Source organism: Carassius gibelio, chromosome B18 (assembly GCF_023724105.1).
Source record: "Carassius gibelio isolate Cgi1373 ecotype wild population from Czech Republic chromosome B18, carGib1.2-hapl.c, whole genome shotgun sequence".
NCBI classification, from domain to species: domain Eukaryota; kingdom Metazoa; phylum Chordata; class Actinopteri; order Cypriniformes; family Cyprinidae; genus Carassius; species Carassius gibelio.
In genome coordinates, this window is record NC_068413.1 from 15,969,892 (window position 1) to 15,979,899 (window position 10,008).

Genomic DNA, 10,008 nt, shown 5'->3' on the forward strand with positions numbered 1-10,008 from the left:
TTAGATTTTTGTACATCTTTAAAATAAAAAATCAAGAAGTCAGATTATTTCATAATAGAATCGAGTAACGAGGGCGAGCTGGCCCACATGGAAAGAACCTATATATTTGTGTATTTGAAATATGCAGTGTATATGCACATATATGCTGCATATATACAGCATATATGCACATATATGATATATGCTGCATATATGCCACATAATGGCGTCAGTCAGAGCAAGAAGTACCAGTCAGGTAAGAAAATATAAAGTTGTCCTTGCGTTAAGTCAAAGTCTTTAATTTCTCTTTGAGTTTCTGTTTTGTGGTGCTTTTGTTTTGCGTATTGTGTAATCTGTTTATTGCGTCAAAATAGATGATTTTGAGCGGTTGGGAGATGTGAAAGCGCACGACTCTCTGTAACATATTGACTTTAGTGTATATATATATATATATATATATACATATATATATATACACACACACACACACACACACATATATATATATATATATATATATATATAAATATAAATATATATAAATATATATATATATATATATATAAATATATAAATATATATATATAAATATATATATATATATATATATATATATATATATATATATATATATATATATATATATATATATATATATATATATAGAAAATATGTCTGAAACAATTAGTCGACATTATCGAGTATTAAGATTTTCGAGTAATGGTTTCATATCGTATCTACCTGATGTGAGAGCCTGCAATAACACGCTGCAATTCATCACAACACATGCATATAGCGAAACGCGCTACAAATCCTTACAACACTTGCATACAACAAAACGCGCTGCAAACACTTCACAACACATGCATATAGCGAAACGCACTGCAAATCCTCACAACACATGCATATAACGAAACGTGCTGCAAATCCTTCACAACACATAGGGTACATATAAAGAAACGCTGCAAATTCTCACAACACAAGTATTAATGAAATGCGCTGAAAATCCTCACAACGCATGCATTAACGAAATGCGCTGAAAATCCTTACAACACATGCAATTAACAAACGCGCTGCAAATAGCAGTGAGGACAGCTCAAAAAGTGTCGGAAAATCTGACAGGGTAGGATAAAATGTCAGGACACCTTCTTGGATTTGTTTATCATGCAGTGGCTACTGTTAAGTTGAGTTGTTGGTGAACTGAAAGGTGTTTTTTTTTTTCATGTTTATCTTTTGGATATTATTAGCCTAAATAAGCTGAATAATTACATGATTAAATGTAAAAAGATACCTAAGAAGGCTAAATTTAATATTCTCAACTAAATATAATCTCAAGGTTAATGTAAATAAATTAGTAATGCTTCATTAATTGTTTGAGGATTTTCAGCGCATTTCATTAATACTTGTGTTGTGAGAATTTGCAGCGTTTCTTTATATGTACCCTATGTGTTGTGAAGCATTTGCAGCGCGTTTCGTTGTATGCAAGTTTTGTGAGGATTTGCAGTACGTTTCGCTATATGCATGTGTTGTGAAATATTTGCAGTGCGTTTCGTTGTATGCAAGTGTTGTGAGGATTTGTGGGGCGTTTCGCTATATGCATGTGTTGTGATGATTTGCAGCGCGTTTCGTTATATGCATGTGTTGTGATGATTTGCAACACTTGTGTTGTCAAACTGATGAAGATGTTTTCTTCACTTGCTGATGTTTTATCAAATTTGCATGTGTTTTCCTAAGTTGCAGCGTGTTGAGCTGTCTCGGCCACCGTAGAATGTTTGACCAGTGTGGCGCAAGACTGTTGGTGCGTTCCATTCGACAGGGTCCCTACGCAGTGTCCACTGCTCCCTACTCCCTGAGCACGGTATATCAGTTGAAGTGGACTTCATCAAAGAAAGTCAACGATGCGGTCGCGCAGATTATGATATAACCTACATACATAGGACTACATTAATATTTTAATTTTTATTTACAATCACATTTAAAATATGTACACTATACAATAAAAAAGAAAAAACATTGAGCACTATATAATGAAAAACGTATGTTTATTATACACTTTGACTATTGACCATTAACAGAATTGAAGCCCTGCTGTTACTGTCATGCAAATATGAAAATAAACTTTTATTTGGTTGTGTTTTATTTGGTTTGTATATGTGTTTTTAATAAATGGTCATAATTGCATAGCAGTCTCCTGCGCCTTCTTCCCGTGCACAGCCGTATAGTAAACACTGAGGTAAATAAAGTAAAATAAAGAAAAATGTCAGAGCCTCGTCTGCTTCTAGTCGCTTTTACATTACATGATCATACCTTTTTACAATCCATAATGAATATGAACGAAGACGGCCATTCTGACTGGTGATGATGTGCTGTGCGCAATGACAGTTGGGGGATAATTGCTCTCTCCACTTCCTGTGAAGTGATGTATCGATGTTCCTGTAATGTATTGACTGAGCTGGGGAGGGCGGGGCTGTTCTGGGGTAGGTGTGTTTTTCAAGCGTGGACGTCTGCAGACTGCTGCCCCCGTCTTGCAGTCTGCAGACAGACCCTTCTCGTGTTTTTTGGCCAGTGTGTTAGCTGGAGTTGGCCGAGCTAGATGTATGTCGATGTTGCCTTGTTCAGTAAAAGTTCACAAGACTACGAACGTCTCCTCATATTATTCAAGCATATCACACTGGCGACGAGCGGATTCGAACCGACTGTGTGCAGATAAGTCCATACGGTGCGACTGTTAATTAAGTGAGTGAAATAATCTGCCATCTGCAGCGAACATGACTACACTCGGCCGTATCGAAGAGTTTGATGAATGTTCAAGTAACTCTTTTGAAGAATACACAGAGAGACTGGAATGTTTTTTTCATGCAAATGATGTTGAGGATGATGCAAAAAAACGCTCCGTGCTGCTCAGTGTGTGTGGCGCGAAAACGTATTCCACTTTACGTTCAGTGCTAGCCCCAACGCAACCCTCTACTGTGTCCTATGCAAACATTGTCGCTGCCTTGAAACGTCTTTATAGCCCAGCGCCATCAGAGATTGTTCAACGTTTTCATTTTCACAATTGTAAGCAGAAACCTAATCAAAGCATTTCAAACTACATTGCTGAGCTTCGACGTTTGTCTGTGCACTGTGCTTTTGGGGATCAGTTAGGAGCAATGCTGCGTGATAGAATCGTGTGCAGGGTTATGGATGAAGCGCTACAGCGACGCCTGTTGGCGGAAACGACACTAACATTTCAAGAGGCAGAAGAAAAGGCACTAGCTGCTGAAAAAGCATTGTTAAACGCTCGCCTACTTCGTCAGCATCAAAATGAATCACGGCTGGAGGATGATGTTCATTATGCGACCCATGCGCATGCATCAGTAAATAAAACAGCAATTTCAAATGAAAATCCTAAACGGGACAAGCCATGTTTTAGATGTGGTGGTCAGCATACCCCACAAGCATGTAGGTTTTCCACTGCTGTATGTCATTATTGTAAAAAAAGAGGACACATTGCTCGTGTGTGTTTAACAAAGACTAAACATGGTGCTGACAAGGATGCAGCCAACTCAGAAGAACGTTACACAAACGTTGTAACTCGCAAAGAAAATGATGATTACTCTGTTTACAGCACCACAACTACTAAAGCAGAAAGAGGGGGGCAGAAGCCATATCTGGCCACTGTTATACTGAACAAACAAGCACACACAATGGAAGTAGATTCAGGAGCTGCCTGTTCTTTGATTAGTGAGCATACCTATCACTCATTGTGGCCCTCCCAACCCCCTGAAATACATGCAAACAATGGAATACTTAAGCAGTGGTCACAGGCAGCTTTGGAAGTGAAAGGGAAAATATTTGTGGAGGTAAGGTACAAAGGAACACGAAACACCCTGCCTTTGTTCGTCATCCAGGGCCAAGGCACTAGTCTGTTAGGACGAGACTGGTTTGATGCCCTGGGAATATCGGTGGAAGGAGTATACCGGGTACAGCTGCAGTCCATAGAGAAAATACTGACTGAATACTTTTTCAGAGGTTTTTCAGGACATTGGGGTTTGCCAGACCCCTCCAATCTCTATTGACATTGATTCCACAATTACGCCACGTTTCTTTAATGCCCGCCCAGTTCCTTTTGCTTAGACCCCTCCAATCTCTATTGACATTGATTCCACAATTACGCCACGTTTCTTTAAGGCCCGCCCAGTTCCTTTTGCTTTGCGACCCCAGCTGGATGAGGAGTTGGACAAATTGGTGGCTCAAGGAATTTTTGAACCGGTTCACCATGCAAAGTGGGCCACACCCATAGTGACTGTTGCAAAAAAAGATGGGGGTCTGAGGATTTGCGGAGATTACCGTTATACAGTGAATACAGCCGTTAAGCCTGATGTGTACCCCATACCACAGCATCTGAACTGTTCTCGAAGCTAGCTGGAGGAGTAGTTTTCACTAAACTTGATTTGAAACAAGCTTATCAGCAGCTTCCAGTGGATGATGACACAGCGGAATTACTGACTATTAACACTCACCGTGGGCTTTTCCGGTCTCGACGCTTGCAATTTGGGGTGTCAACAGCTGTTTCAATATTTCAAAGATTTATGGAAAATTTGCTCGCAGGAATTCCAGGAGTCCAACCATACCTGGATGACATCCTGATTTCGGGCCAAACCATGGAAGAACATAATGCACGTCTACAGGCCGTACTAAAGTGCTTTGCTGAAGCTGGACTGCGAATAAAAAAAGAGAAAAGCATTTTTGCTGCTACTCAAGTGGAGTTTTTGGGGTTTAGAGTGGATAAAGATGGCATCAAGCCAACCCGTGAAAAAGTGGAAGCTATCCAAAACGCTCCGCCTCCTTAAAACAAAACAGAACTTCAGGCATTTTTGGGGTTGCTTAACTTTTACAGCTGCTTTCTTCCCAATAAAGCCACTGTCCTAGAACCCCTGCATCGCCTTCTAGACCAGTCTGGTACTTGGCAGTGGGGAGCAAAGCACAAGATGGCATATGCTGAGGCAAAAGAGTTGCTGCAGACGGATAAAGTGCTGGTGCACTATGATGAGAAGAAGCCCTTGGCAGTGGTTTGTGATGCCTCGCCCTATGGGCTTGGGGCTTTATTGTTCCACGTGGAACGTGATGGTCAGGAGAGGCCCATTTGTTTTGCTTCCAGAACAATGACCACCACTGAGCGAAATTATGCCCAAATTGATAAGGAAGCATTGGCGGTGGTGTTTGCAGTCAGAAAATTTCACCAGTATCTCGCAGGCTGCCATTTCATGATTTTTACAGACCACAAACCCCTGCTGGGACTCCTGCACCATGCCAAGCCCATGCCTGTCATCCTTTCACCACGAATGCTACGTTGGAGTTTGATTGTTGGTGCCTACGACTATGAACTGTGCTAAAGACCAGGCAAACAAATGGGCAATGCTGACGCCCTGAGTCGTTTACCTTTGCCGGCATCTGATGCTGCGACACCACCACCATTGGAAGTGTTGCTACTTGAAATGGTGCCAGAAGCACCCATGCATGCTGAGCGAATCGCTAGCCTTACACTCAAGGACTCTGTCTTAGCACGAGTAATGCGCTGGGTGCTACATGGCTGGCCGGCTGATGTGATGGATAGCTGTTTCAAACCATTCCTTTTGCACCGCCATGAACTCTCTGCACATAAGAACTGTTTGCTATGGGGAAGCCGTGTGGTTGTTCCTTGCTTGGGGAGGAGAGAAATACTGGCTATGTTGCATGATGCGCACCCGGGCATTGTACGCATGAAGGGACTCGCAAGGAGTTATGTGTGGTGGCCGGGCATGGACCGAGACATTGAGGAGACCTTTAAAGCATGTGGAACCTGTCAGATGTCACGTCATGCTCCTCCTAAGGCAAAGGTGCACCCATGGGAATGGACGACAAAAAGATGGTCCCGGCTGCATGTTGACTTTGCAGGCCCCTTTCAAGGCAAAATATTCCTCATAGTGGTCGATGCACATAGCAAGTGGTTGGAGGTCTTTCTGATGAGTTCCATGTCTTCATCAGCTGTCATCAACACACTGAGACTACTTTTTGCAACACATGGTTTGCCCGACGTCATAGTTTCAGATAATGGTGCTTCGTTCACCTCTGCAGAATTCCAAGTGTTTGTTGAGCGCAACGGCATTCGCCATGTGACTACAGCACCTTATCACCCAAGCTCAAATGGTCAAGCTGAACGCATGGTGCAGACAACCAAGGAGGCCCTGTCTCGCATCACCAAGGGCGAGTGGCAGACCAGGCTCGCTCGCTTCCTGTTGTCACAGCATGTCACACCAAATTCATCAACTGGGAAAAGCCCTGCCGAGTTGCTCATGAATCGGCAACTCACCACTGCCCTAGATCGTCTGCATCCTGATCATAATGGTGATATTCTTCGCAGACAGGAGCTGAATGCTGAAAATTGCCCTGGCACAGTCAGAGAGTTTAGACCAAAGGAATTGGTGTACATGAGAAGCTACACTAGAGGTTCTAAGTGGATGCCTGGAATCATTGTAGACATCACAGGTCACCTGTCATACAAGGTCAGAGCGGGTGATGGACAAATGCACAGACGACATGTTGATCAACTGATGGACAGGACGGCACCCTTGTCTGACCAATCAAGGTCTGAGCCAGACGGCTACACTGTCCATCCGCCTGAGTCCCCAGGGACTGAAATGCTTGAGTTACAGTCACCTGCATTAGATGTGGGAAACCCTGATGTTGAGCTAACCGAAGCTGGAGTTGAATGCATGTCTGATTGCCCTCGTTCTCGGAGGTATCCTGTAAGAGAGCATCAGCCTCCCAGAAGATTTGCAGACTTTGTGGACTGGGGAAAAGGGGTGTAATGTATTGACTGACTATTGCAGTAGTGAGGTTCCTTTCAGAGGCTAAGAGCTGGGGAGGGCTGGCTGTTCTGGGGTAGGTGTGTTTTTTGGCCGGTGTGTTAGCTGGAGTTGGCCGAGCTAGATGTATGTCGATGTTGCCTTGTTCTGTAAAAGTTCACAAGACTACGAACGTCTCCTCATATTATTCAAGCATATCACAGTTCCCTTATTCCCTGTGCCATGCCCAGTGCCCTTCGAACTGAACATGTTCGCTCCCTTCGGATTGGAATCTCAATTAAGATGGCGGAATACCCTGTGAAGTCCACTTCGCAGTACACTTACGGTCGAATGGAACGCACCTTGCGAAGCACAGACTGCTATCAATTTATGTGAACATGCAGTCATAACTTAGACAATATTGGAGTCATAACTTAGACCAGTGGTTTTCAACCTGTGGTCCATGGTATTGCATGTGGGCCACCAATTACTATTAAAATAAATAATGTTGTTATTGTTAACATATGTAAAAATGTCTAAGTCATAACATAATAACATCATTTCATATATATAATTAAATAACAAAAAACAAATATTAAACTGTTACTATGCTTCCACTATTCGAGCTCGCTGATTGGTTTAAGAATAAACCACCAATTTATCTTAGATATTTTTGCTGCATATGCTACAGAACAACAAATTCAAACATGCATAAATGGCTGTCAACATGTTCCCTCCTGGCTGCTTGCACCGCTGACTATCTTCCCGCTGCCAAGCTTTGCCTGGATCTTTTCCCGTTTTGCTGAGCGGTGCCAGCCCGAGTTATTTTCTGTTAATTTCCAGTCTATTCTAGGGCTGTGTGATTCATCAAAATCACCATAAAGTAATGATTTTAGCGTGCGCGATTTCTAAATCGCTTTATTGAGAGTGAGGAGTCACGTGCCGATTTGGGTTGATTTGGGAGGGGTCTGAGCCGATCGACCATGATGGCAGGATACGTTATCGGTTGCCAGGGGCAATGCCTTCAGAACTTCACAGAGGCCTGACTAAACATTGCAGAGCTCTTTAATTTTTGCGCATTTATTTTGTCGGCGGAACAGATCGAGATGGATGTACGAATACGAGAAAGAAAAGGAAGAAAGTAAAGCAATGCAAAAACATAAGGCGAAAGAAAGGGGACCTTACAGGAACAAGCTCACACCAAGCGCAAAACAGCGGTGTTTGGAGAAGCTCTTAGGCATCCAAAATATCCACCCATACGAGCTCCCTGCAGCGGCACAGAGACCTGAACAATTTACCTCTGTGCACACATATGGACATTGGAAATTTTTTTACGATGTAAGTCACCTCGCATTCACGGTGTTAATAGCTTTAATCTAACCAGGACATTTACATCTTACAATCACACATTTAACTACCCTAGCCAACCCAGAACTGGTTTGTCCACTTTGCAGCCCCCAACACAAAAACCTGGTACATGTCATTGGGTTAAAATCAAATCATAACTAAACATACACAGCTTTAGCCTACATCAAAACATGTTGGAAACGTTCGTATACATTGAACATCTCGTTACAATCTAGTGTTTACGAAACAGTCGCAGTTAATTACTTCGTCATTTTGGTCAAGAAGTGCATTCTAAATGCAATGTAATTACAATACACTAAACCGCATGTGAATAAACTTACTTTGGCCAGTACAACGCTGTTTTCATCACCTGCTGTAGATGGACCCAGCCACAGCAGAAAGCCTCATAACTTTCCAAAGACTTGTGGCTTTTAAATTCCTGCATTGTGTAGTAACTTAAACCAAAACAATATATTTCCCAGTGTCCATATTTGTGCATGGAGGTAAATGGTCCAGGTCTCAGTGCTGCTGCAGGGAGCTCGTATGTGAGGTACTGGAGCAGTTTTTAACGCAGCAGTAACTTCCAGGCATGGTAAAACAGTGCAGAAATGCGAGAACCTCCTCTACTACCGAGTTAACAACACATGTAAACAATCCTGTTTCGCCGCCGGTATCCTGCCAACATGGCGGAGACTGTGATATCGAGGGAGGGGCTTTGTGCTGTGACAACTTCTCATTCTCAATAGCACCATTTTCCGGGGCCCTGACCTCCCGCATTATGCTATCCGATCCAATCAGAATGCAGCGCCTAGCGCGAGAACAGAGCAGACTGGGCATGTGCCTCCAGGTTCACACACTGTCTGTGACGCGCCTTTTTTCTGAGCCCATGTTAACGGATCAGAGCGTTCACACTGCACGCGGTAAAAGGCTAGAAATATAAACGTGCGAAAATAATTAATATCTAGCACATGAGCATAGAGAGAATTGTGAGTGCACAGGACGCAGTTTAAGTGAGAGGAGACACATTTTAAGTGCGCACACTCTCTACTGAGTGTATCTGAGCAAGCACGACTGGTTTTGTGACAGATAAATCGCCTTCGATAATGAACGCGATCTACGGCTCTGTCTATTAAATGCCACTCCAATTATAAGCAGGTGATGGCGATTTTAGCGGTGATCACGGAAGCAGCTTTACTGATTAGATGCGCATGATCATATCGTTAGATATATCGCCCAGCCCTAGTGTGTGTCACAATCGCAAAATTGATCAAAGAAATGTCAATAGATTTTTTTTTTTTTTTGTACATATCGCACAGCCCTAGTTCATTCAATGAATACAACGCGGTTGGGCAGCAACCAATTGGAACGTAGAAGTCCACCATTTGAGAGGATTCCAGAGAATGCAGCTCCGACCATTAGTTCCCAAGCACAATAGAGGACAGGTTAATTATTGCTGTTTCGCGTTTTCAATAATGTGTCCCTGTTTGCGTACAGGGACATAAAAAATAAATTAAAAGTGATTTGACGTTCTCGATGCCGGCGGTGTGAACGCACAGTTAAGAAGTAAGAAAAGTTATTGTTCAAATGTAGTGTAACTGAAATATTGTGTATCATAAAATATCTTTATTTCATAAAAAAATGAAGTAGAGATGGTCTCACATTGCTCTCAAAGTCCTGCAGTATTTTTTAATTTTGAATATGATTTCACAAAAATAGGTTCCAGGCTATCATGGCATGTTCCCAAAATTGCCACTTGGGTGCTGTAAAATGCCAGTTGGTATTCTATTTAGAATTTATTATTATGAACATCAGTTTTGGATCACATCACCATACAGCTATTTCTTTACAAAATAAAATAAATAGTATGATACTGTAT

The 10,008-nt window shown here is 42.3% G+C and overlaps 1 pseudogene; it reads left to right on the forward strand.

Moving 5' to 3' along the window:
* Positions 1 to 1,747: 1,747 nt before the first annotated feature.
* On the forward strand, positions 1,748 to 6,809 carry LOC127977099 (uncharacterized protein K02A2.6-like; annotated as a pseudogene).
* The last annotated feature ends 3,199 nt before the right edge of the window (positions 6,810 to 10,008 follow it).